At 37.9% G+C, this 24,260-nt stretch overlaps 3 long non-coding RNA genes across 3 annotated transcripts in view; 1 reads left to right on the forward strand and 2 right to left on the reverse strand.

The window, feature by feature from the left end:
* Positions 1-24,260, forward strand: part of LOC117285126 — a 145,121-nt gene that overhangs the window by 77,139 nt on the left and 43,722 nt on the right. The gene's annotated exons all lie outside the window — the stretch shown is intronic.
* On the reverse strand, positions 13,973-20,066 carry LOC117285125. Its single transcript, XR_004516099.1, has 5 exons — positions 19,872-20,066; positions 19,756-19,775; positions 19,233-19,268; positions 17,728-17,829; positions 13,973-14,317 (listed from the first exon to the last, which is right to left on the reverse strand). It is a non-coding gene; the product is annotated as an uncharacterized LOC117285125 (long non-coding RNA).
* Positions 21,965-24,260, reverse strand: part of LOC117285127 — a 176,590-nt gene continuing 174,294 nt past the window's right edge. The window contains exons 2-3 of the long non-coding RNA XR_004516101.1: positions 23,437-23,615; positions 21,965-22,670 (exon numbers count right to left, since the gene is read on the reverse strand). This is a non-coding gene — a long non-coding RNA (uncharacterized LOC117285127). The remainder of the gene's footprint in view (positions 22,671-23,436; positions 23,616-24,260) is intronic.

Consider the following 24,260-nt stretch of genomic DNA (forward strand, 5'->3'; position numbering starts at 1 on the left):
CTGCAGTAGTTCAGAGGAAGGAATGATCACACAGCCAGCGTGGGATGGAAATGGTCCGCCCTGTCGAGCAGGATAAGGCGGTCGGTGCGTCTGTTGTCCTACAGAGGGCCCATGGGTAACCTCGGAAAAAGTCCAGGAAGGGAGCCCGAAACCCGTTAGTAACATTCCATATTCTGTCACCATCTCCTAATATTTGGGAAAGGGCTATATAATCACTTTGAGAAAAAAAAATCATTGCCTTTGATCCTAAAGTATGTTCTTACACCATGTGAGATACAAACATTTTTTAATTTTTAAAATTATTAAAGTAAGGTTTTCTGATCACATGACAACAAAAACCGTTGCACAAAGTTTAAAATTTATAGAAAAAAATTCAAAAGAATTTAGAGTCACTCATAGGAAATGGATACATATTGAGGATATACCCCGAAGTAAAATAAGTCACACATGTATCAATATCGAATAGTTTCTCTGGTGTGAAAAACTATAATAGTACATAAGATCCTAATGATATAATGGACAACGTGAAATAGGAAGAAAAGGGCTAAAGGTGTAGGGAAAGTGGGAAGGGGAGGAGAAAGGGAAAAAGGGAAAAGGAAAAAAATCAGAACATGAAAACCTGGAAATAAAGTATTTGTAAAAAGGGAAGGGAGGAGGGGGTGAAGGGAGGGCAGGGACAAGGGGGAAAAATAAGAACCAAGACCTGTCATGTAAAGGTACAAGATCCCAATGATGAATGTAACTGTACTGTACACCTAAAATGCACCAAAAAACTCAATGAGAAAAAAAAGAAAAGAAAAAATTCAAAAGAAATTTAAAAACGCAAAATTCTGCCATCCATGTATGTGCCCTTTATTCTTGTGTGGACCATTCCCTAAAAAAGGCTTTTCAGACATACTCAAGTCCTGCTTTTTGACAGTGTCAATGAGAGGCTTTCATCTAATATTTTATGTAATTTGACGTAATCAACTATTTCTACATGGTTGAATCCTTATCTTTTTAATACATTTTCCTGGTCATAAATGTTTCTAAGGGTGGTTGTTGTCGTTGTTGTTCTGGGGAATTTAACCCAGGTCTCTCCCTCACCCTGAGCTACATCCTTAGTCCCTTCTCTTGTTTTGTCTTGAAGTACGATCTCACTAAAGCACTAAGTTGCCCAGACTGGGCTCAAAGTCGCCATCCTCCTGCCTCAGCCTTCCAGAGTGGTGAGATTACAGGTATGTACCACCACACAGAGCTCTAAGTTGTATGAGTATTTTTTTCTCACTACTTTGTTGTATTTATGTGAATATTAGTTTCCCAAAATAGATTATCAGAAACAGAATTTCAGGGTTAAAAGACTTATCTTTTTTTCAAACATATGATACATGTTATCAAATTTGTTCTTCAGAAAGCTTACACTGGTTCATATTGCCATCAACATTGGCTTGCTGGAACTTTAGCCTTTTTTAATTGACTCATATATTATTACATATTAGGAATAGGAAACTCATATATCTGCTATTAATGTTTTCCTGTTTATTTTGATGTCAATATATAATGTTTTTAAAGTAACAGCTTAATTGGTCCAAATCTACATCATTTTTCTTAACTGTTTACATCTTGAAATAGCTTTTATTTTGTTTTGTTTTAAATTTAAGCTTGAACATCATGACAGATTTTTAACCAACAGAATTACATAGCTCTTAATGCAACTAGTATTAATAATATAGGTACTTGGAGGAGGGTTCCTGCAGCAATATATTGCTTCTATAAATGAGAAATACTGATCAGATGTCAAAATTTCATGCTGTACGTTAAAGCACATATGTCTTTCAGGAAGACAAATACTTTACCTTATCCTCAAAGATTATACCAAACTTTTCCTTTATTTTTAAGATACAGGGGATATTCTGAAGTCTTTTAACTCCCCCCCCCATTAGGTGAGTCTCCAAAAACTGTTTGTAATAAAGCCTATCTTTCCTGACCAGGAGCAACATGTCTTACCTGTATAAAAACTATCCACTCACTTCATCTGACCACTTTTGTTTGTTGACAGAAGTTATGACAAGGAAATACCTTGTTGGCTTGTCAGTGACTCTGCTCTCTCAGGATGACATGTTGGCAGTGTTTCAGTGATCCCTGCTAAGCCAGCCACGGTAGAAATAAATCCAGACTTCAATTGACCTCTATGATCCCAGGTGCCCTGAGAGACCCTTTTCTCAGCCAAACAACAAATGCAGGACACTGATTCACAGGGCTGTGGTAAGAAGGCTCTAAATTTCAAAAGTGATTTCATGATTTCCCTCTTGTATCTTGGTGGACAGAACGAAGCACACCTGACTGATCTCATGGACAGTTTGTGTGAAAGGGATGGTTGTTGGGATGATCATAAAGTATTCTGCTTCATGACTGATATCCAATCAGAAGGAGCTCAATTTTGTTCAGTATTTTTATCTGTGACTCAGATAGAGATGTAGAAATCTGACTCAACAATTTTACTGATGGCACAATGGCTCTTGTAATTGGTGGCAGGTTCAGAATTTTAAAGCTCTCAACAGGGTACAACAATGATGTAAAATCTAGTAAGATAAAATGTAATGGTTCTAACATAAGATTCTGTACTGGTGATCCATAGCACCTCAACTATAGATGCAGATTATCGGGAACAGTGTGGCAGCTAATGGTACACCAGTGGCTTGCCAGTCACCTTTGAGATCTTATTTAAGTACAACCTGTCCTTCTCAGACAAGGAGATGACCTAGCAATTTCATGAAAATTGGTCTTGATAATAGGAGTCAAATATCAGAAACAAAAGAGATGCTAACCTCCCTTGAGACCTTTAAGACAACAGTTACAATAAGGTTTCCCATCATAGAGAGAAGTTTGACAAATTATAGATCACTGGGAAAAGAGCACATAGGAAGTAAATGGTCTTAAAGCCATTAATAAATGGCTGGAGATGTTTATACTTTACTTTATACACATGAGGCAAATATGTAAATGTTTTTCATTTTTTAAGACCTTAAAACTTTTGAAGAATATTGACCAGTATTTTGTAAGATGTCCCTCAATCTGGTCTTGTTTGAAAATTCTTCATGATTAAATATAGATTCACACATTTTTAGCAAGTTATATAGCATGGATACGGTGCCCTTCCTAGTACATCATCTTCAGAGGTCAAGATATCAATGCCTTTATACTGCCAAGGTAAACAGCAACCATTTGCTAAAGGTGGTTTCTGCCAGTTGTCACCACTGTAAATGACTACTTTCCCTTTGCAATTAATAAGTACCTTGCAAACAGATAGACAGTACATAAAAATATAATTTTTCAATCTTTCATTGACTATTTTAGCATCTATTTTGTGATTCCTGTTTAACACAATAATTTTGATGCTTCTGTCAAATAGTAAGTTATTGTTTGCATCATTCCTTCTGTGTTTACTAATTAAGGCAATTAAGGAAGAACTTCCTTAATTTAATAATTGGTTCAACTATTTTTACATATGTGTTCAACTATTTTTACACACGTGACTTATATATATATATATATATACATATAATATATAAATCAGAATGATAATATTAACAGTAATCAGAATAGTAGTATTTATTTTATTGTATGAGTAATAATCTACTTTTTTATTGGACTGTGAGAATTACTTCAAATTTTCTCCTGTGTGCTTTCAACATCCTTTAACATATATTCATCATTTTTTAAGCACTTGCCTGATTTCTGACACCACAGAACCTTTCAGGGCTATCTTCTATTTTTATTGTGTAAGTTTATTGGAGAATGTTATTTAAAAGCCAAGATCTAGACTTGTATTTATTGTTAATAAAGTATAAATTTTTCCAGTCTTTCTTAGCAGAAATAACTAGGAAATATAAATGTGTACAAACACACATGTTATTTTTTCGAGTGGGCTATCCATTAATATTTTAGAAACCATGAGTTCAGGACTGGGATGTGACTAAGGGGTTAAGTGCTTTCTTAGCTTGCTTGAGGCTCTGGGTTCAATTTCCAGCACCACAGAAAAGAAAACAAAAGAAAAAGCCAGAAACCATGAATTCTGAATCCAATGCTGACACTTCTGAATCCAATCCAATCTCCCAGGGCTGAATCTAAGTTGTCCCTTCTCTGATTGTAACTCCTTCTTTCACTATGAGGTTTCATTCACCACAACAAATTTACACATTTATTTAGCATAAATTTTTTATTCCTGTACAATGTTAATACCATGTATTAGTCTGTTTTCGGTGACTATAGTTGGGTGACTTTATAAGGAAAAAGATTCAGCAAGCACATAGGTCTGAGGGTTCACAGGAACAGCGTGAGCCTCGGTGTGGTTCTGGCTAGACTGGCATTCTAATGGCCAGAACATGCGTCACAGGGAGCGATCACATGAGGTGAACAGGAAACTGGGGAGTAGCCAGCCTTGCTATTTTTATAACAACTGTCTCTCAAGAATTAACCAAGGTCCCGGGAGAACTACTTCAATTCTTTGGGAGGATGAACCCCCAAGGACTGGAGGTCACCTCACAAGATCCCATTTCTAAAAGTCCCACTTCTTTTAACATCACTACACCAGGAACCAATCTCTCAACGTATGTACCTTGGGGCACAAACTACATCAAAACCGTGGTTATTGGGCTGGGGATTTAGCTCAGTGGTTCCGCTGCCTGCCTCGCAATCCCCAGTACCGATAAATAAATAAATAAATGATACATTAAAAAATGGTTATTAGCATTGCTCTAAAACTGAAAATTATGTCCAAAGCTATATGTACTAAGAGAAGTATTATTTTCCTCTTATTCTTTCTTCTCCATTCTTTTCTAAAATTAATTTTATTGGTACATTTAAGGTATAAAATATAATGACATTCATCATTGGAAATTTGCACCTTTATAATAATCCATCTTGGTTCTTATTTTTCCCTCAATTCCCCTGTCCTCCCTTCAACCCCTCCACTCTTCCCTATGTACAAAGACTTTCTTCCCATTTTTTTCTTCTTCTCACATTAATTCCATTCCCTTCTTTCCATTCTTGTGCCTCCATTCTTTCCTCCTCCTCCTCCTCATATCCCCTATTGGTTACAAGTCTCATTGGTTTCTTCTTCATCCTTAATATTTTTTCACAAATAAAAAGATGCATGCATATTTTTTCATTTTCCCTTCATATTTACAGAAAATATAAACTACTATAGATAATTTTTGCACTTTTCACTTTTCTCTAATCTTTATATTTTGGAAAGCACCACATGTCAGTCCAAGGAGCTCTTAATTCTTATATACAATTGCCTACTATTCAATAATGCAGATGTGCCATAATTTAGTCAACTATTACTATTTAGCTTATTTCATATATTTTGTAATTATAAATATTGGTATCAAACTTTTGGTTCTCAGTCCTTCAATTTTTAAAGAGTTCTTACTATATTACTAGAGTAGAATTTCTAATATATGCAGGGTTATCAGACCTTGGTGACATGTGTTGAAAATACTTTTGCACTGTGTCAACTGTCTTCTGATTTTGTGGTACCTTAGAGAAAGAAAGAGAAGTTTTTGTACCCAGCCAGATATCAATTCTTTCCTTTTTCATTTCTGGAGTTTGAGCCATACTTCAGAAATATTTTTCTGTAAATAGTTAAAAGAAATTCAACATGAATTTATCTAATATTTATGGCTTATTTTTCAAATTTGGATAGATTTGGAGTTTATTCTATACAGTATGAGATCTAATTATATTTGCACGTGTCTATTCAGTACCATTATTTACAAAGTTTACCTTTGTTCAACTGATTTCAGCTATTATCATTATAATATACTGAATTTCTTGTGTACTTGGGTCTATTTCTAGATTTCATTTTTCTATTCCACTGGTCTGATTTTCTACTCATGCATCAATATAATAATGTTTTCATTTACAAGGTTGTACAGCTTCACAATGTTTTAATGTAAATACAGAAGCTGTCAGGAAACAAACCTCAGTTCATACTTTTTAACCATCAGATCTGTTCTGAGACAGAATTGTTTGCATTTTTATCCATGGAGACTTTCAAACATTTCTAGACTAGACTACTGCTTCTCAGACTTTAATATAATAGCGGTACCTCCTAAGGATCTTGTTTAAATCAGTAACTTGAAGATATTTTTTATTAATTTAGTAACTACAACGGAGATAGAGGAAATCTCTAGTCACTGGAGAACATAGGTACAGTCCACTCAAACCCTCACAATTAATACAGGAGGCAAAGGAAATATAACAATAATCTTGATAAATAAAAATATACATATTGTTAGGGTTTGCACAATTGGTTTGTTTTTCCACCTAGTTAACCGTGTTCCATGGATATTCTCCTGAATAAACTATCCCATTATTTAAAAGCTATCAGACCCTAAGTCAAGAAAAACAAAGAACCAGAAGAAAAATATCTGGAACATGATGACAAAGAACATGAGTTCAGGAGTCAGAAAATCCAGGTTATTGATTTTTAAATCCAGATTTTGCCACTTTCTGGGCAACTTGAGGCAATTTTCTCAACCTGCCCAAGCTAATGCTATCATTAATAAAATAAAGATAATCATAGAATCAGCACTCAAAACTATTGTGAAGCTTAAATGATAACATCTCTAAAGCACTTAGGAAAGTATCCCATAAGTAGTTGCTATTACTCCTGAAAGTTCGTGCACTTTTGGGAACAGACCAATCACAAATCCTCCCTCTTTGGGTTGCTCCTTATGACCATTTGACAGGGTTCTGTTACCTGTGAAGGACTGAGTTTTATTGGCCTCTGAAGAAGTCTTGATTGACCTGTCGCGCAGTCTATCAGAATCCTAGGAGCTTATGGTTTACACTAGAGATCCCCAGACACAGATAGCTGATACAGCAGGCCTTTGAAAGGAGAAAAGTTTGTGCTTCGAGCATTTGGATCTTTAACATATGTCATGTGGAATATGTGGAATACATCATTTTTCTAGATTTTATTAAGCAGAATGAGCAAGATGAAAATCTTATCTTTTAAGAACAGGTTTTAAGTTACCAGTTATACCAAAATATCGATGAGTTAATTAAGAACACCAGTTAGGGTAATCACCTTCCTGATGAAAGGCAGTTAAAATACTTTCAAGCCTCTGATCTGCAACCTATAGGAAGTTATTGACTCTTTAAAGGGTTTATATATGACATCTCTATAATATTTTATTCAGTTGTGCCAATTTTCGTTCTCCATTGTATGAAGTTGATACATTGTACATATTAGCACTAAAGAAAGCATTCACAATATACCTCCCAAACAAAATATCTAGTTTTTCATGGAAGACACACAGGGAAGACCATGCATGCAAGCAAGCATGCACACGTGTATTTATATGGACACACACACACACACAGAGTGAGACAATTGAATCCTCCATGACATGATTCTTTAAGTTTATATCCACAGTAGCAGCTAATAGGGATATAGTGAAGGTTCAATGAAAGCTTATTAAAAGAATGAATAGAATAATCATTTGCTCACCAAGGTAGATATGTCATAAGAATACTATAAACTTGAACACATGGTGAGTATACCGCCATGCAATACACTTTCTGCTAAAATTGTTTTAATTATTAGAGTTACGGTTTCTTTTTATTCAATAAAGCTCTCTTTGTAACACAAATATCATTGTTGTTTTGAGCAATTAGAGACTATGAAGTGATTCTACCAGATATTTCTTCTTCCTACAGGGGTAGCAGATGCACAGGGGGAATTGGTTACTTAATTCCCCTAATCACCTATTTCTTTCCTCCCTCCTCATTCCATGATTGGAAACTTGGACGTTCCCCAGTGTACTAATAGCTGACCCTGGAAACTGGCAGAAACCAAAGCCTTCTCTTGAAAGCAGCAGGCTCCATATGGTTGCTTCAAGCATGGAGGGTGACCCTGCCAAGCCTCCTGCAAAGGGATTTTACAGAGCAGAGAGGCAAATGTGTCCCTTTAAATGTTAGCCATTGAGCCGGAGTGAAGAAATCACCTTCCTCATGAAAGGCAGTTAAAATACTTTTGAGCTTCTGATCTGCAACCTATAGGAAGTTCTGTACAATGGCGGCTCAATGCCAAGCATTAAAAATAAATGTAATCATCAGATGATTAGCTATAAAATCTTCCCTAAAAAAATGATAGAGCTGTCAGTTACAATCAAACATACATATGCATATCGAAGGACGGGGAGACCAAGAATAACTTTTGTGGATGGAACGAGCACTATGTGTGTGTGAGGGTAACAGAGGCTATGACATAGCATATGAAGTCAATGGCGGAGTTGTTATTATTTATACATGAGTAAAGATTACAAATGCAAGCCCCAGCTCAGATCTCTCACCCCCTGGATCTGTGAAACCTGTCACTCAGTCTCCCGTGGTGTGTCTTCCTGTCTCCGAGCCATTGGACCACCTGCTGCCAAGACTCTCATCTACTGCTTTGCCCAAAGGCCTCGATGATAACAGCATTGATTCCAATGTACATCTAATTACTTCTCATAATCTATTCATTTCACAATAGTGTAGTGAAACATCTGTCACATCGTAAACTCTTTAGTAGCCTTATCAAACCACCAAAACACACTCTGCTGCCACTTGGCAGCTTCCTTGATTTTCCATTTATTAATATGATGCAAACATTTCTAGTCCTTTTTGCAGCTTTAGATGAATTTCCCCAATGACCAGTGAAGCAGAACTGGGCAAACTGCAGTTTGAATGTCTGTATATTACCTATTGAGGGACAAATCCAGATGTCATGCACGAATCAGTTAAAATGAGACTGCTGCCTTGAAGGAATTGTCTCTAAATAAAGTTCTTTCATTCTTAATGGTGAAAGATCAGGCTCCTTCCTGGGCTTCAGTGTGTCTGATTAATTTACTAAAATAAGCCTCTGGGACATTATTGCCTTTGAATAAGATATTGCACAGGAAAGCTTTTTACCTTCATATGCTTAACTTTACCTTTGGGAGAATTATGCTCTTTCCTTTTTCTCTCCTTTTTAATTTTCTCTCTTCACCCTTTCTCTTCTTTCCCATTCCCTTCACTCTCTGCCCTCTTGCAGAAAATCTAGTAAAAAAGATCTACCCACGTCATAGTTGATCAGAAAACACTGCTGCTCTCCTGTAATCAAGTCTACAGAATGTTCTAGGCACAGTAGTATTTTCCAAGAAAGAGATTTATCACCAGATCTTTATTGCCGATGGACTCTCTTCAACTTCTCCTTCAGTGCCAAGTTGACTGTCCCTTTCCTCTCCCAGGAAGAGTTACTCAAGAGTTCTTTACATGCTCACAAGAGCTTGGCATCTCTATTCATTAACTTAACACAATACTTGAGACATCTGCTTTTTCCCTAGATGTTAGATCGCTCAAAAATAAAAACTCTGGCTTCCTCCAGTCTGTATCCCAGCAACTTGCTGGGTGCCTGGCACCCCAGACAATGACAAATAGATACAGAATATTTCTAAGTCACTGATGAGAGTTGTAAAACTGGAGTCTTAGGAGCAGTTTTGCATACACTGTGAAGTGTAACTCTCTATACTCTACTCCAGAAATAATAGCCAGTGTTGTTATGTCCCATTACCCTACCTCCTTCACATATATCAGCTCATTTGCTCTTCACAAGAGCCCTGTGAGGTGTTACTATCATGATCCACAAATCAGAGCTAAAGGATTGAGATGCAGAGAGAGCCGATACCATTGCCCACAGTTACATAGGTAGTAAGTGATGGGCTCAGCAGTGCGGCTTGAGTTTCTCTTACCTCTTGCACTGTAAAGCCCCTTCAATGGGAAAATTCTCCTACCATTGACTGAAAATGGTTCTTTTATCATTAGACTAGTTCCTGAAATACAGGGTTAATTGCTCAAGCTGTGCTTCTGGTTTTATAGGCTGTGTATGTGGCCCTCTTCGTTTACTTGGTGTTTTGCTAAGTAAATTCAACATTGCTTTTTGATATCACAACAAGAGGAGAAATTTCTCATGTGTATAGAGGGAATTGAAGCTTTTTCCATATTTTCAGTACAGACTGGAGGAAATATTTCTGATAAAGCTATCAACATTTTTAAAAAGTTCCTCTAAGAAAGCATATAGATGTTAGAAGCTTGTGCAGGAAAATTTCTAGAATTCACCAGAACACAAATTTATGTCTTGTAAAGCATTAGATAGTCACAAAATAACTTCTGGAGACCATTATTGTTCTGGATTTAATTTAGTGCTAAAACCCAGAGATAAAGACTGTGCCATATTATACATCAGGGAATAATTCCCTGAGTCCCAGGGGACAAAGCTAAAAGTAAATCAGTTGTTTGTCTGCCTCTATCGTTTCTCCATTTGTTTAGTCTATAACTCCATGTGTCAAAATGAAATATCATGCACCTAACAGGCTTGGTCTGCATTTCAGCACTGCCCTACAGAGCACATAGTAGGGATGCAGTACATAGGGGTTGCATATGGGATGTAACCCATAATTGCATTACTCTGTGAACCCCAACACGACCTATTCTAAAATGGCAATGGCCAGGTTCTGTCAGGGTAGCAGAACTAAGTGAAAGCTCACCATCGTAATATATAGGAAGATTACACATCCATGGTGAAGGCCAACTATAACACACAAAGGAGCTCAACTTAATTTTGCAAGAATTAACCTAGTGATAAAGGAAATGTTGTAGGGATCAACAATTAAGAGTTAGAGTTGGACCTCAGTTTTTGGGTACAAACTTAGTTCTTCTTGTTGGATGGGTGACCTTTAGCAAATCATCTTCCTGAAACCCAATCTCTTCATCTGACTAATGGGATGTTAACAATATCTGTTCCCAAAGCTACTGGGAAGAAAACACATGAAAAAAACACCTAGGACAGTACTACCTGCTGTAAATAAGCATTATCTAATGCTTTTATAATCACTACAGGGGGCAGGAGATTTAGCTTAGTGATGCCACCACCTGCCTCACCAGCAAGGACGTAAATTCAATTCCCGGTACCAAAAATGAGAAAGACAGCACTATAATCACTGCAAGTACAACTACATGCTATTTCACTATTCAACCACATTTCAAAAGAAAAGGCAAGTGCAGATCAAAGAGTACAAAGTCAATACTATGCTGCATTTCATTTCTTTACATTTATAATTAAGAATAAATCTTGATATTCTTTGAATATGTTACTGGGATCTTTTAAAGTATCTTTTTTTGTTTAAGTATCTTTAATCAAAAGTTTCCACTTTTAAAATGTTAGCTGATAGCTTCTTAAGATACCCATAGTGTTACAGAATTTGACTCAACCAGTTAGATATTAACTACTTTCCAGTTCTAAGTTCCTAAAATAAGAGATCTCACATAATGAGTCACAAATATTGCTCTGAATAGTAGATCTAGTTAAAGACAAGGAATTTCTCCTTATGAAACTTCTAGAAAGCAATGCTATATAACCAAGTAATCTGCAGACCATGTGCTACATGTTGTTACCGAGGTCAGTGCAGGCAGAGTAGGTGGAGACACAAAAGAGGCTGCCACGAGCAGCAGCGTCAGGAAAGGTACCACGAGCAAGTGAGAGGAAGCACAACTTGGAAGGGAGCAAGATGGAGATAAGACTTTGAGGAGTGAGACCTCATCCTGCCCATCCAGGAGAACAGCAACTTCAGGCTCCTACAGCTTTTCAAACTAAGCAGGGCCAGGATACCAGGATACTTGAGGCTATCTATTCTTGACTTTTACTTATTGCCAATTTTCATGTACAAAGCCAAGATGGATTTGCCTATGGGAAAAGGGGAAAAAGCAATATATAGAGAATCTACTTTGGCTAACAGCATTCAATCCTTAGTCTGTGGCCCAGATAATAAAATGTGGGTGCTCAAATCCCTGGCTGTGGGCCAGAGAAAATTTTCTGGAAAGCTCAGGTTGACCATAGACTTGCTGATGCATAGAAGGTGTGGAAATGCTTTGCCTCTCTTGAATGGTCTTCGGTCTATGCCAACTGGAAAAGGGGACAAGATAATACAATTTTCCCACTATTCAAGATAAACTTTTGTTTGAAGGTCCAGTATAACTTAGGATCTACACTGCCATGCACTTGTAATACCTGCAAATATAGTTGCATTACATGGTAGGACTCATTCCACCTGGCACATTTTAGAACCTAGCACTCTAAGGTTTACCATGAACACATTGGTCACATAAAGACATAGAAATTGAATGTTTGATTAAAAAGATAAAATAATAAAAACTAAGGGACATTATCTGATACTTTAGATTTTTGAAGTAGCTAACCGTACTCTTCTCTTATTCTTTTATAATCTTGAGTTATTAAGGGAAAGGTGAGTCTCGAATATTGTCCTCCTTCAATTGTGGTATCAAAAGAAGTTGGCATTTTGATCTCCTGGCTGCTTTAAGCTGTTAAGAAGGCTTCCTACCTGTCTTGTGACTCAGCTTCAAAAGTGAGTGACTAAATCCCTCTGAAGCTGATTTCTCTTTTCCTGTCTCAGCAGCTATATCCTTTACTATAGTTAGTTTCGAACAGGCAGCCTTAGCTCACCAGCCGGCCTTGTTCAGGGCCACGGAGTGAGTCCTGGGAAATGCCACTCCTGGAGTGTCGCGAGCCGGCGACGCAGAGCACTGTCCAGCAGTGTCTCAAACCTGAAAGAGCAGCGGGGTGGAGATGGGGCAGAGAGAAAAGAAGGACGCCAAGACAAGAGTCTGATCAAGGCGGCGTTTATTGGCGGCAAGCACCGGCCTTTTAAAGCAAAAAAAACCCACAAACTATTATGGGATGGGTTTACCATAGTAACTGAAAGGTCACACAGGAAAAGAGCAAACAGGTTCACCAAAACAACCCACCGTGAGTAGTAGTAACCCGGACAACCACACACCTAAAGGTCAGAGACAAGAAACTGTAACTTTTAGGAATTCCACAAAGGAAACACTCTACCTGCTAAACTGGAGAAACTTAACACATATGGAGTTACTAGAGTTAACAATACTTACAACCAATACTCATGATCCCCACACTGGAGCAGTGTTCCAAGGTGGAATCTAACACAAGCTCCCCTTCAGTCATGGCCTCTCCCACTTCCTCACAGGAGTGGAAGCAGTTGAGGACACGATTCAGATAAACTTGGATATAAAACCAAAGAGCTGAGAAATTCAGATCCTCACATAAAATTATTACTGTGATGACGAAAAGAATTGCTTTCCTGAGGGTAGGGGACAACGTGAAGAAAACACACAGTAAAAGGAGAAATCTTAGTACTGTGAGGAGAAAGGGAAGTTGAGCTGGCCAGACGGGAAAATATGGATGTACATAAACGGCCCACTGTTGCCATAGTTCTGTTTTCAGCCTCAGTGTGGAGGAGCAGGGAAACATCTCAGCACGCTCCCTGCTCTTCGTTGCCTGCCTGGCTCACAGTCTTTTTGCTGCCTGAACTATGGCTTGACTCTGACCCACTCTCCCAGTCCTTTCACACGTGATTCCCCACTCCAGGCACCCTTGGGTGTCAGCCAACTAATCCTCTCGTTCTTCCCACATGGTGGTCTGGAGATTTCTGAGCACACTTGGCAAGAGAGAGAGAGAGAGAGCCTGTAAGGCCTCCTCAAAGAAAAGGTTTGCCTCAATAATATGGGCAGAAAGAAGGGAATGGAATTAATATGAGTAAAATAAAAAATGGAAACAAAGTCTTTGTAGATAGGGAGGGGTGGAGGGGTTGAAGGGAGGGCAGGGGAGTGGGGGAAAATAAGAACCAAGACGGATTATGTAAAGGTGAAAATTTTTAATGATAAATGTCATTATATTATATACTTTAAATGTACCAATAAAATTAATTAAAAAATAATAATAATAGCAGAAGCCAAGTACAGAGAATTTTCCTTGGAGAGACACATCTGCTCCTCTCTCTCTCTCTCTCTCTCTCTCTCTCTTCTTTCATTATTCCCTTCCTTCCCCTTCCTTCCCTTCTTCCCTTCCTCCCTCCCTTCCTTTTTTATTTTTATCTTTTCCAATACTGGAGTTTGAAACAGGGCTATTGCACAGAGCTATAGCCCTAGCCCCTTTTTATTTAACTTTTTATTTTAAGACAGTGTCTCCCTAAGTTACTAATATTCCCAGGCTGAGCTTGAACTTCCAACCCTCCTGTCTCAGCCTCCCAGCATGCAGGGATTACAGTGTGTGTATATCATGCCAAGGTTATACTTTATTTGTTATGTTTCATGAATTCTCATTCCCAAAGACACCATCTTCGTATATATTCCTCACTCTTCTGTATCCAGAATAGTCATTCTTACTGCTGTCATGGTATCAACTGAGGAAAAAGTGCAGAGGGGTTGTGGCCTGTGAGAAAGAAAAGAATCTAAGGTCAGGCTTGTATGATTCAGTTAAAGAGGTGAGAAAGAGTAGAAAAGAGGTATGAGTCTTATGTGAGAAAATTCTCTTAAAAATAACACTTTTGAAAAATAAAAATAAAAAAAGGACAGCAAGGAAAAAATTAAGAAAATGGAAGAATTAAAGAGAAAAGTTGCAGAATACAAAAGGTGAATGCGGAAAGGGAGGATTTTAGCTAGTTGAAATATACTTAAATCCTTTCGTGCTGAAGTATTTTGGATTATGAAGCGTTTAGTAAAATACTGCTTCTACCTCTCAGGACCCACATTCTACGGGATAAAAACATGTCAGAAACTATAATCTAGGACGAAATGAAGAACCACAAAAGTAATATCCAAAAGGTGGATCTAGAAAACAGGGCAGAAAGATGAACTTTATCATCTGGGACTGTCTTACTAGAAGCTATAATCTGACCCTGGCTGATGGAAAGTTAGGGCTGTAATATGTGAAGATGAAGTGGAAAATGGCAGAAAGAGCTTTCCAGGTGGGTAACACATCGCGAGAGAGGGACAGGAGATGCGGCATGGTCGAGCAACTGCCCTGTGTGTCTCACTTATCTATTCACTTCACTAAGGTGCATCAGAGGCTGCACTAAGCAGAGGAGAAAGAAAATGAATCTAGCTTGCTCTCTGCACCGGGTTTGTCCACCATTCTTTTTTTTTTTTTCCCCTCTCATTGAGTTTATTGGTACTTTTTAGGCATATGGTACAGTTACATTCATCACTGGGATGTTGTACCTTTACATGACGGGTCTTGGTTCTCATTTTTCCCCATACCCCTGCGCTCCCTTCACCCCCTCCACCCTTCCCTAATTACATACACTTTGTTTCCATATTTTCATTTTCTCCTATTTTTTTCTTTTCCCTTATTTCCTTTCCTCTACCCTTCCCACTTGTCCACCGTTCTTAAAATCAGGGTGTGTGGAGACAGGTGGGCATAAACCCCACAGGATCATTTAACACCAAAAAAGAAAAAATCCTGAGCTGTGTTCTATACTTTCTTGCAGAGATGTTTCATTCTCTGAAATGAGGAATGGCATTAACAAACATGCATCCTGAGAAAGTAACTAAGGAAAAGATATAAAGGCTGAAAGATCATGAAAAACTTCTATGGTCCTATTTAGGGAACAGGAAAAAGACCAGTGTTATGAATTTCATAGAACTCAAATAGCCAGAAACCATGGAAAATTAATTTTAATTAAATTAATTCATAATTAATCGTAATACGTCTTATAATACCAGGCTATTCTATCATTAGTTTTCCTCTTCTTGGAGACACAGCAAACGGATTGGCCCTCCCCACATTGTGTCATTGCTCTGTGTCATTTTAATACCCAGTGGCACATACCCGTGGGGATGAGAAACAAGCCCTGCCTTCATGTACCAGTTAACACACCATCAACTCCACGCTGAGGCTGGATTTCAAGATGGTCAAGTCATGGCCAGTGAGCAAGAGAAACTGAGCAGGCACTGGAACTTACCAATGCGTCTACTAGCTCAGGACAGTGAGACTAGAGGGGATTTGGGAAATTTTAGGGGGATGGCTCACTAAACTCATGTCAGGTCCCAAAACGGCCTTCTAGTATCCTTGGAACACATCGTCCTTTTCTCTGTACCTCTGGCTAGAATTGCTGATTTAAATATTTTTAGCTTTAACGTAAGATCTACCCTCTTAGCAAATTTTGAAGTATATTATACAATATTATTAAATACAGGTTCTTTTCTACGTGTATAGTAGAGCTCTAGAACTTATTTATCTTATGTAACTGAAACTCTGTGCCCTTTGACTAATTCTTGCCCTTTTCCCCTTCCCTTCAGCCCCTGACAACCATCATAAGAGGGTGCATGTCACATTAGATATTTTATATCACTAAAACTAATGATAATATTCAAGTTTAAAATGGAGGGCACTTTCGGAGGACATAGGTAAGTTTATGGCATAGACTGTGGTCAGAGTTTCACAGATGCACATCTACCTCCAAGCTCCAGTTGTACATTTTAAACCTGTACAGCATTTTGCATGTCAATCACACCTCAAAAACATAGCTTAGGAAAAGGTAAATTATAAATAGCAGTAGACTTACAGCCTAGCTGTTTCATCCTAACTCTGTGTCTAGTGAGGATGAGTGCACTTTCGTTTTTCATATTACAATAATCATGTTTTCATTTTATGTCATTACTGAGCATTCACCTTGGTCTTTACTTCTGAGATAATGAAGCCAGGAGTTATTTTTGTTCTTCATTGTCACTATTTAAAAACTTTAGCATTAGCTTTTCTATTTCCTCCCCAAATCCTGATATTTGTAGCCTATCCACCCTCTCTTTGAACATATATGTTTTCCTTAGGTGGCCCATTTGATTAGAGCCAGGAAATTACTGCTTTAATCTTGGGTCAGACACAAATTGGTAGAGGGAGAAGGCAAGTTATTTAAACACACTATGATATAATTTTTCTAGCAATAAAGTAAGGAATAGCTCTTGACTCACAAGGGTGCTGTGAAGATTATGTAGAAAATGCTTAGGAAATGCAGCACATTTGAAGAAATAATAATAGTAATAACAACAATAATAATCATAAATAATCATAGTGCACTAATAATAGAGGAAATTAAATTTCATGCTCCTTCTTCCAAGAGTAAACACACCCAATATCTGCCCACCAGTCTGCTTCATCTAAGAATAATAAAAATTTCTTCCTCCTTTTATGCCATCAGAAAAAAAAAAGATCTTTGATTAGCACTTAATAAGTGCTTGTTGTTGTAAACACTGGAGATATTACAGCTCTTAAGTTTATTAGGAAATGATTGGATAATGATAAGTTCTATATAATCATGATCCTTGCTTTTGCTATAAAATGAGTTATCTTATATGTTAGGAAGTAAAAGTATTAACTTTGAGCTTTTTCAAATATATTTCCTTTACTTGAAAACCACTGCAAAAGAAATCCTCATTTTGTTCATACCAATTATAGGAGGAAAAAAATCTTTATCTTTGCCATCTCCTATATCTAGCTCCAAAAGAAAAGGATGCAGGAGGGAAAAGAGCGGGAGTGACAGGTTGAGTGCCAGGCTTGTTCTGGGTGCTTTATACCCAGAATCTTTCATATGTCTCTCATGTCTTCCCTCACAAGGTGCTGGATCTTGCAGTGATTTCCTCGGCTGAGTCCCATGGTGGATCGATTACAGCATGTGATTCTTTCTTGTACTGTAATATAAAACCTTTATGATTTTTCTCACTGAATCTAGTGGAGGAAGGATTTCAGCATGTAAAGTGACAATAGATGCACATTCCCCAGTGGGCTCTGGGCTGCAACTTCCTAGAATCCAGGCCACAGGCAAGGTATAAAAGCTGGCATTTTACCTGCTTTGCTCTGCAACACTTCCAGGGCCTCCATCCCTTGGTCCACCTCTCTTCACCTGTGGATTCGGCAGGAGTTCTACACTGCTGGACCAGAACTTCACTCTGTTGTTAATTCCAGGATAGAACAGAGTCCATATTTTGACTATCATAAGCCATGTGGAAAGGGTTGAATATCTCAAGCATCCAAATCAGAAACTATTTTCACCTCTAATGCAGTTTCAATGCATAGGATCTAGTGGTCTCACTACAGGAGGCCTATGAGTAAAACTGTTTTCCTTCAATATCGTTTCCAGTAATCATTGTATAAATTACTAGTTTGATATTCAGTGACCATTAACTTAGGGGAGATACAAGAAATGGATAAGAACATTCTCTTGTCATTGTTCTAAGACTGACCACTGCATTATTTCCACTGACCAGAGTCTGTCAAGGATCACGAGGAATTTCTTCATTCTTGCATCCTTTAAAAATTATTTAGTTATGCTGGGCATGGTGACACATGCCTGTAATCCCAGCACTTGGGAGGCTGAGGCAGGAGGATCACTGTGAGCTCGAGACCAGCCTGGGCTACATAGTGAGTTACAGGTCAGTCTCAACTACATAGTGAGACCCTGTCTCAAAACAACAACAACAACAACAAAAAAGAATTTAATTAATATTTTCTATAGGTTAGACACTGATCTAGCACCTTGGATAATGCCATTAATAATGAGATAATAAGTTCCTGGCTTTGTGGAATGTCCCTACTAACAGAAAAAGATAGAAAGAAGAAAACAAATAGCCAAGATAATTTCAGATGCTCATAAGTGTTGTAAAAATTATGTATATATGAAGTAAGTGGAATAACCAAAGAAGGCTAATTTCGGTAACTCTGATCTGTGGTGTTAATATTTCAGAAGGAACAGGCAAAGCAAAAAAACCCAAGGAAGAAATTTCCAGGGAGAAAGTACTATGAATGCCAAGGCCCTGAGAAAAGAACAAGCTTGCTTAAAACACAAAGTAAAAAATGAGCAACATACAAATAATGTCTGAAAGGCAGGTAGAAAACAGATCAAGAGGGCCTTGTAAACCTTAATAAGGTGTACGACTTTTACATGAAGAGTGAACTGTAAAATAACTGGAGAGTTTTTAAGCAAAGATGCTTAACATAATTTACAGTTGAAGAAGTCACTGTAGTTACTCTATGCAAAGTGGTCTGCAGTGCCACAAGAGTGAAGGAAAATAGAAAAGCTGAGGAGAGTCCTGCAGGTCTCAGGGACAGCGTGGCATACGCTGGTGGCAGTCAAGACGGACTGTAACGAGATATGACAGGACAGAGGTGATGGGACCTGCTAGTAGGTTAGATGGTGAGAGTTAGAGGAAAGAAAGAATCGGAGCTTACTGATAAGTAACTTCCTGTTGTATCCATTCTAGATCTACAAGACAATGTCTTATTCACTGTTTTCTAATAATGAAGCAAAAGAATCAGTAAATAAATAAAGGAATGAGGAAATGTACTTTCTTACCTTTTCAGGGTTTCTTTCCTCTCTTAGTCAATTGCACTGACAAACAATAAAAAAGTCAAGTTATTTTCCTCCTGTGGAGGCATAAGATCAGTCATAAACTTGCTCATCTGGGAAATCTCAAGTGTGGATTGTTCTCTGCTCTGTTTGTGTCTTCAGTGCTGTTTATGCTCTTGTTTGGAGGTAAAGGCAACACAGAAGCAGCAGCAGTCACTGTTGTACTGAAACAGTGTATGTAAAGCATGTAGCACATGCCAGGCTCCTAACCAGTACTTAAGAAGTAGGAAGTATTATTATTCAAGAAATAATTATTGCTAGCTCCAAAGGATTCACAGTACTGTTGTGATTTTCATATTTCAAAGGACTTGATACTTTTTCCTAGAACTTTCTACTGAATAGAAATTTTTTTGCATGATTAATATGATTCAAAAGGTAAACAAGATAGTATGGCCGGGCTCGATAATACTAGAGGACTGGACACAGAATGAGACTGTGACTCACCGTGCCACCTGTCAATGGTACTCACCACTTGTCAGACATTCTGCTCTGTGACAAAGACAGAAAAGGATTGAGACGCTCATGGTCTAGGAAGAGAAACATAATTAAATAAGTACAAGACAAAATGACACTAACTTTACCTACCAGCGTGCAATTCAAAAAAGTGGTGTGATCAATTATGTCTCGTGGTGAGGAGGAGGAGGGGTAGGGATGAGGAAGGCCTGCAGGAAGAAAGGGAAATTTGAGAAAGACTTTGAAATATGAACATCAGTTAAGAAAGTCCGGCCAGCAAGAATAGCGTGTGTCATCAGTTTGAGAATCACTTAGGCCAATATATTCATGAACTAATAATCATATCAGTACCTTATTGACAAAATAAAATTTCATTTCAATGCAGCAATGTACATAAGAGTACTGATACTAATGCATGAGGATTTGGTGAAATGATTTTCAACAGAATCCTCATTGTAGTAGATTTTAAGAGCTATTACAGGAAAAGAAATTTTCTGGTGAAAGGAGATATTTGGTAAAGGTAAATATCAGATTTAACACAATTAAAGAGTCCTTGTAAGTATAGTATCATCTAGTATTGTTAACATGCTGATTGGTTGTGTGAATTACTAAGAAGAGAGCAGATGCAGTATTTCCAAATATATTGGGTCCTAAAAATCTTTTTTCCACTGATCTTTCAGGAATAATTCTTGAAGAACAGATTATTAAAATGCATTGCAGCCAAACAAGTTTCTCATTTTTGATTTAAATGAATTTCACTTATAGTCTCTTTGAGCCTCAATACAATTATCGGAACGAAAAAGAAAAGATGTCCGTGTTCTTCCACTTTTCCCACATAAAAACCACTGCCATCATTTACTCTGTGACTAAGAAAGAGGCAGGGGCACTTCTCCTCACATGGGCAGCCTAGCTCCAAGTACATTAGTTTGCTAGCGCTTCCACAACAAAGCACCAAAAGCCGAGTGGCTTGAAGAACACCCCTTGTTTTTCACAGTCTGGAGGCCAGAATTTTGAGGCCAAGGAGTCAGTAGCATTGGGATCTTCTATGGCCTCTCTCTTTGGCTGCCTTCTCCTTCTGTCTTTGCATGGTTCCTTTCTGTGTACGTCTGTGTCCTCCTCTCTTCCTGCAAAGACACCGGTCACACTGGGTGAGAAGCCACCTCACTGTCTCCTTTAAGCTCAGTCACTGCCTTAAAGATTTGATCTCCAAATACAGTCACATTGAGAGGCCTGGGGCTGGGGAGTTAGGACGACAATATGGATGGAAGGGGCACAGCTCAGCCCATCGTTCTCTGCCTCTCCGCTTTGCAGAACTTCAAACTCAAGATTTCCGGTTATTCAATGGAGACAGTACACAGTCTACATAATTAATGTTCTTAGTGCAGATGATGCAACATCCCCTTTAGCATTTGCCACTGCCAACTTTGCTATCATTTCAGGTAGTGATTCCACTTTGCATAAACATTTCCCACGAGTAATCAGTTGTTCGCACAGTAGATTGTAATTTTGTAAGGACAAGAACTGTGCCCCTCTTATTCACCTTTGTATCTCTGTTTTCAGCATAGGACAAAATGAAGCTCAGAGGTGGTTAAACAAAATGGATACGTTTTGTTTTTGTTTTACCAATATCTTCTCTTCTACAGGTGATTAGTGTTGATCAGCTTTGAGTAACCACACGTGGGCAATTATGAAACTAGTAAGTAGGAATACCTGCAAAAATAAAATTAAACAAAGCAGAAATGAAAACCATCATTTTTAGCTTTGGCGGGGGCAAAGAATAGAGACTGAATAAATTCATTTTCTTTACATTTTTCCACTGTTATTGGCAACATTATGATTCAAATCTTCTGATGCCTTTTTGAACATTCAAGTTTATCTGACTTTAGGTTTGGAATGCTCGCTAATGCTTTGATGCACTATGTCACAGTTCTCACTGGAAGGACTTATATTAAGTGGACAGCTAGGGTGTCACAGGCAGGATATTTGTGCTATACATTAATTTAGAGAGCAAAGGGTTTCTGTGTAACTACACCAGGCCGAACGGCTATTTCCACTTTACCTGAATATAGTATTTTCATGTTTTATCACACTAGTTTGCAATTGCAAAAGCTCTTCACCCAGTTTTTAAGAGTAGCTATGAACTGTCAGGATAAGTTACTTGAAATGAAGCCTGACAGCTTCAGGCTTGAAAATAAAATGCATTTTATTGTTTAAAAGCATTTCTCTGCCACATCACTTTCACCTCCCCGCAAACCCTGCTGCCCCTCATAATTACCCCTCACCTACCTTGAAACAAGACATTCTGAATGTTTAATCCTCGTTTGATAACACTGCAAGAAGGAAAATCCTAGAGGTGGGGTTTACTTTTCTTATTCCAGAAATGAATCATGAGAATGAGGATAGTTAGCCTTGTGGGTAGAAGAGGAACAGGTGCACAGGAGAAGATATGAGTGCTACAGAGTTGGAATGTAAACATTCTGTCCTGTTACTACCCTGAGGATTATTACTTCAACACTGCTTGCAGCCTGCACTGAATGTATTGCACCTTAGTGATGGAGCCTCCTTAAAGCCTCCAACCCGATGGCTCATTTGAAGGGAGATGATAAAGTCATTCTCCTAACAACAGAATTCTCTGGCCTCTGAACCAATCTCTATCTGGTCCCAAATATGGGTGTTTCTGACTATTGATAGAATATTATTTACCAGAAAAAAATTTTTCTAGAATCTCTAAAATTACCTTGAAGTTTGTATGAATCAACTTGCTCTCCTTTACATGTACTTAACACTCATTTTCTAGAGAACACCAGAAAAGAGCGGGGGGTCTTTTATGATGGTCAATGAGCTCTCTTCTCCTATCCAGACATTCATGGCCATCTTCTTCCCAGTGTCACTGTGATTCATAAGTGCAGGATTCTATTCCAACATACATTACTGAAAGAAAAGACTGCAAAAAGTTATCTCACAGATGAAAATCTTTTCTCGTTAATGATATTCTATAATGGAAGCCTAATCTGCCTAGTATATTATCATCTGGCAAACTAGTTACACATTTAATAAGGTTTGCTGTATCAATTATAAATGAAATAAACAGTTCTGTCACCATGGTGTGCAATGAATACACCACATGTTATATGTAAATATATTAGTCATTTTCCTTTTGTTTATGTGTCACTGAAATCCATTTTCTTTATGGTGCATTTTCTGTTCCCTATGGGTTCCAACCAAAGTCATTTCAACCATACACATATCGGCCTTTAAAGTGAAATTATGCTGTTATTGTCCTTTTCCTGCCCAGTTTTAATAACACCTGTTTTTGTGCCAGTTTCATTTACTGTTGCAAATTGCAATTCAACAGAGAATGACAACAAAAACTACAAAGAAAACCAAACCACCCAAACAGCAAATATGACTCCAGAAAAGAGCTGTGTGATATATGGGCACGATACAGAAAACATATTGAAACAATTTTTATTCTCATTATTTTCCTCCCAAATTAAATAGGCCCCATAAAGCAAGTTTACATATTCTGCATGTCTCTCTCCATTTTCAACTAAACCCGAACCCTTGGCTTTTTATGAGATAAATTTTTAAAAAACAGAATCAACCATTCAGGCTTTCAAGTGGTAGCATTTTTTATTTTTAAAAGGGAAGCATAAACACATGAAGGATGCAAATGTGGACTCTTTCAATGGCTTACCACAGTGTGACAGCTGTGGATGGGATCAGGACAAAAGCAGGTAACTGCTCCAAGAAAATGATGGCTTAGGCATTGCCAGCCCAATCAATAATCTGGCATGTTGAAGTCAATCACTGCATGGCCGTATTCACTGCAAGCCAGTCAAAGATCATTAGTTTGCCACCCAGAGGTTATTCTTTCTGTTATGAATGGCAGAGAGAGAGAGAGAGAGAGAGAGCGAGCCTGTATGTTTCTCACCAGAACCAAACGTAATGAGCCTAACAATTTATAACTTTGGAGATACTGACATAGATTTTCAGAGGGATTCCACATTTGTTAGGACTGATACCATATAATAGTCTCCAGGTTGAGTAATTCTTCTGAAATTGTCATTGATTTCACATTACGTTCATTCAGAACTACAGGTGTTGAAGCCCCTACTGTGTTTCAGGCTGTGTCTTAAGATCTGGGTAATATAAAGAGGAATAAGATGTACTTCTTATCATTACAGAGGGGTGAGTCTAGAAGATTCTTCAAAAGTTGTAATGCTCTAAATTTCTCCCCAAGCATTACATGACCATCCTTCTAAACACCACCATCACCCCCGATGTGCTTGACAAATTTCCCACATAAATCTGGACAGATTTTACTGGGACCAAGAGAATCAAGGCATAGATAATCATGATTTCAGATAATTTATGATTAATAGTCTGTGATATGGCCAGGGAGATGAATATACATGAGTTTTAGAAAGCATCTACAAGCTTTATAAACTGCTATAAGGGCAACAGAATAAACCAGGGAGAGTTATGTCTGACTGACTTTGTGGTTCCATCTCTGCAGCC

The sequence above is a fragment of the Fukomys damarensis genome, unplaced genomic scaffold (genome assembly GCF_012274545.1).
Source record: "Fukomys damarensis isolate Sample0158 unplaced genomic scaffold, DMR_v1.0_HiC HiC_scaffold_6, whole genome shotgun sequence".
In the NCBI taxonomy this organism is placed as follows: domain Eukaryota; kingdom Metazoa; phylum Chordata; class Mammalia; order Rodentia; family Bathyergidae; genus Fukomys; species Fukomys damarensis.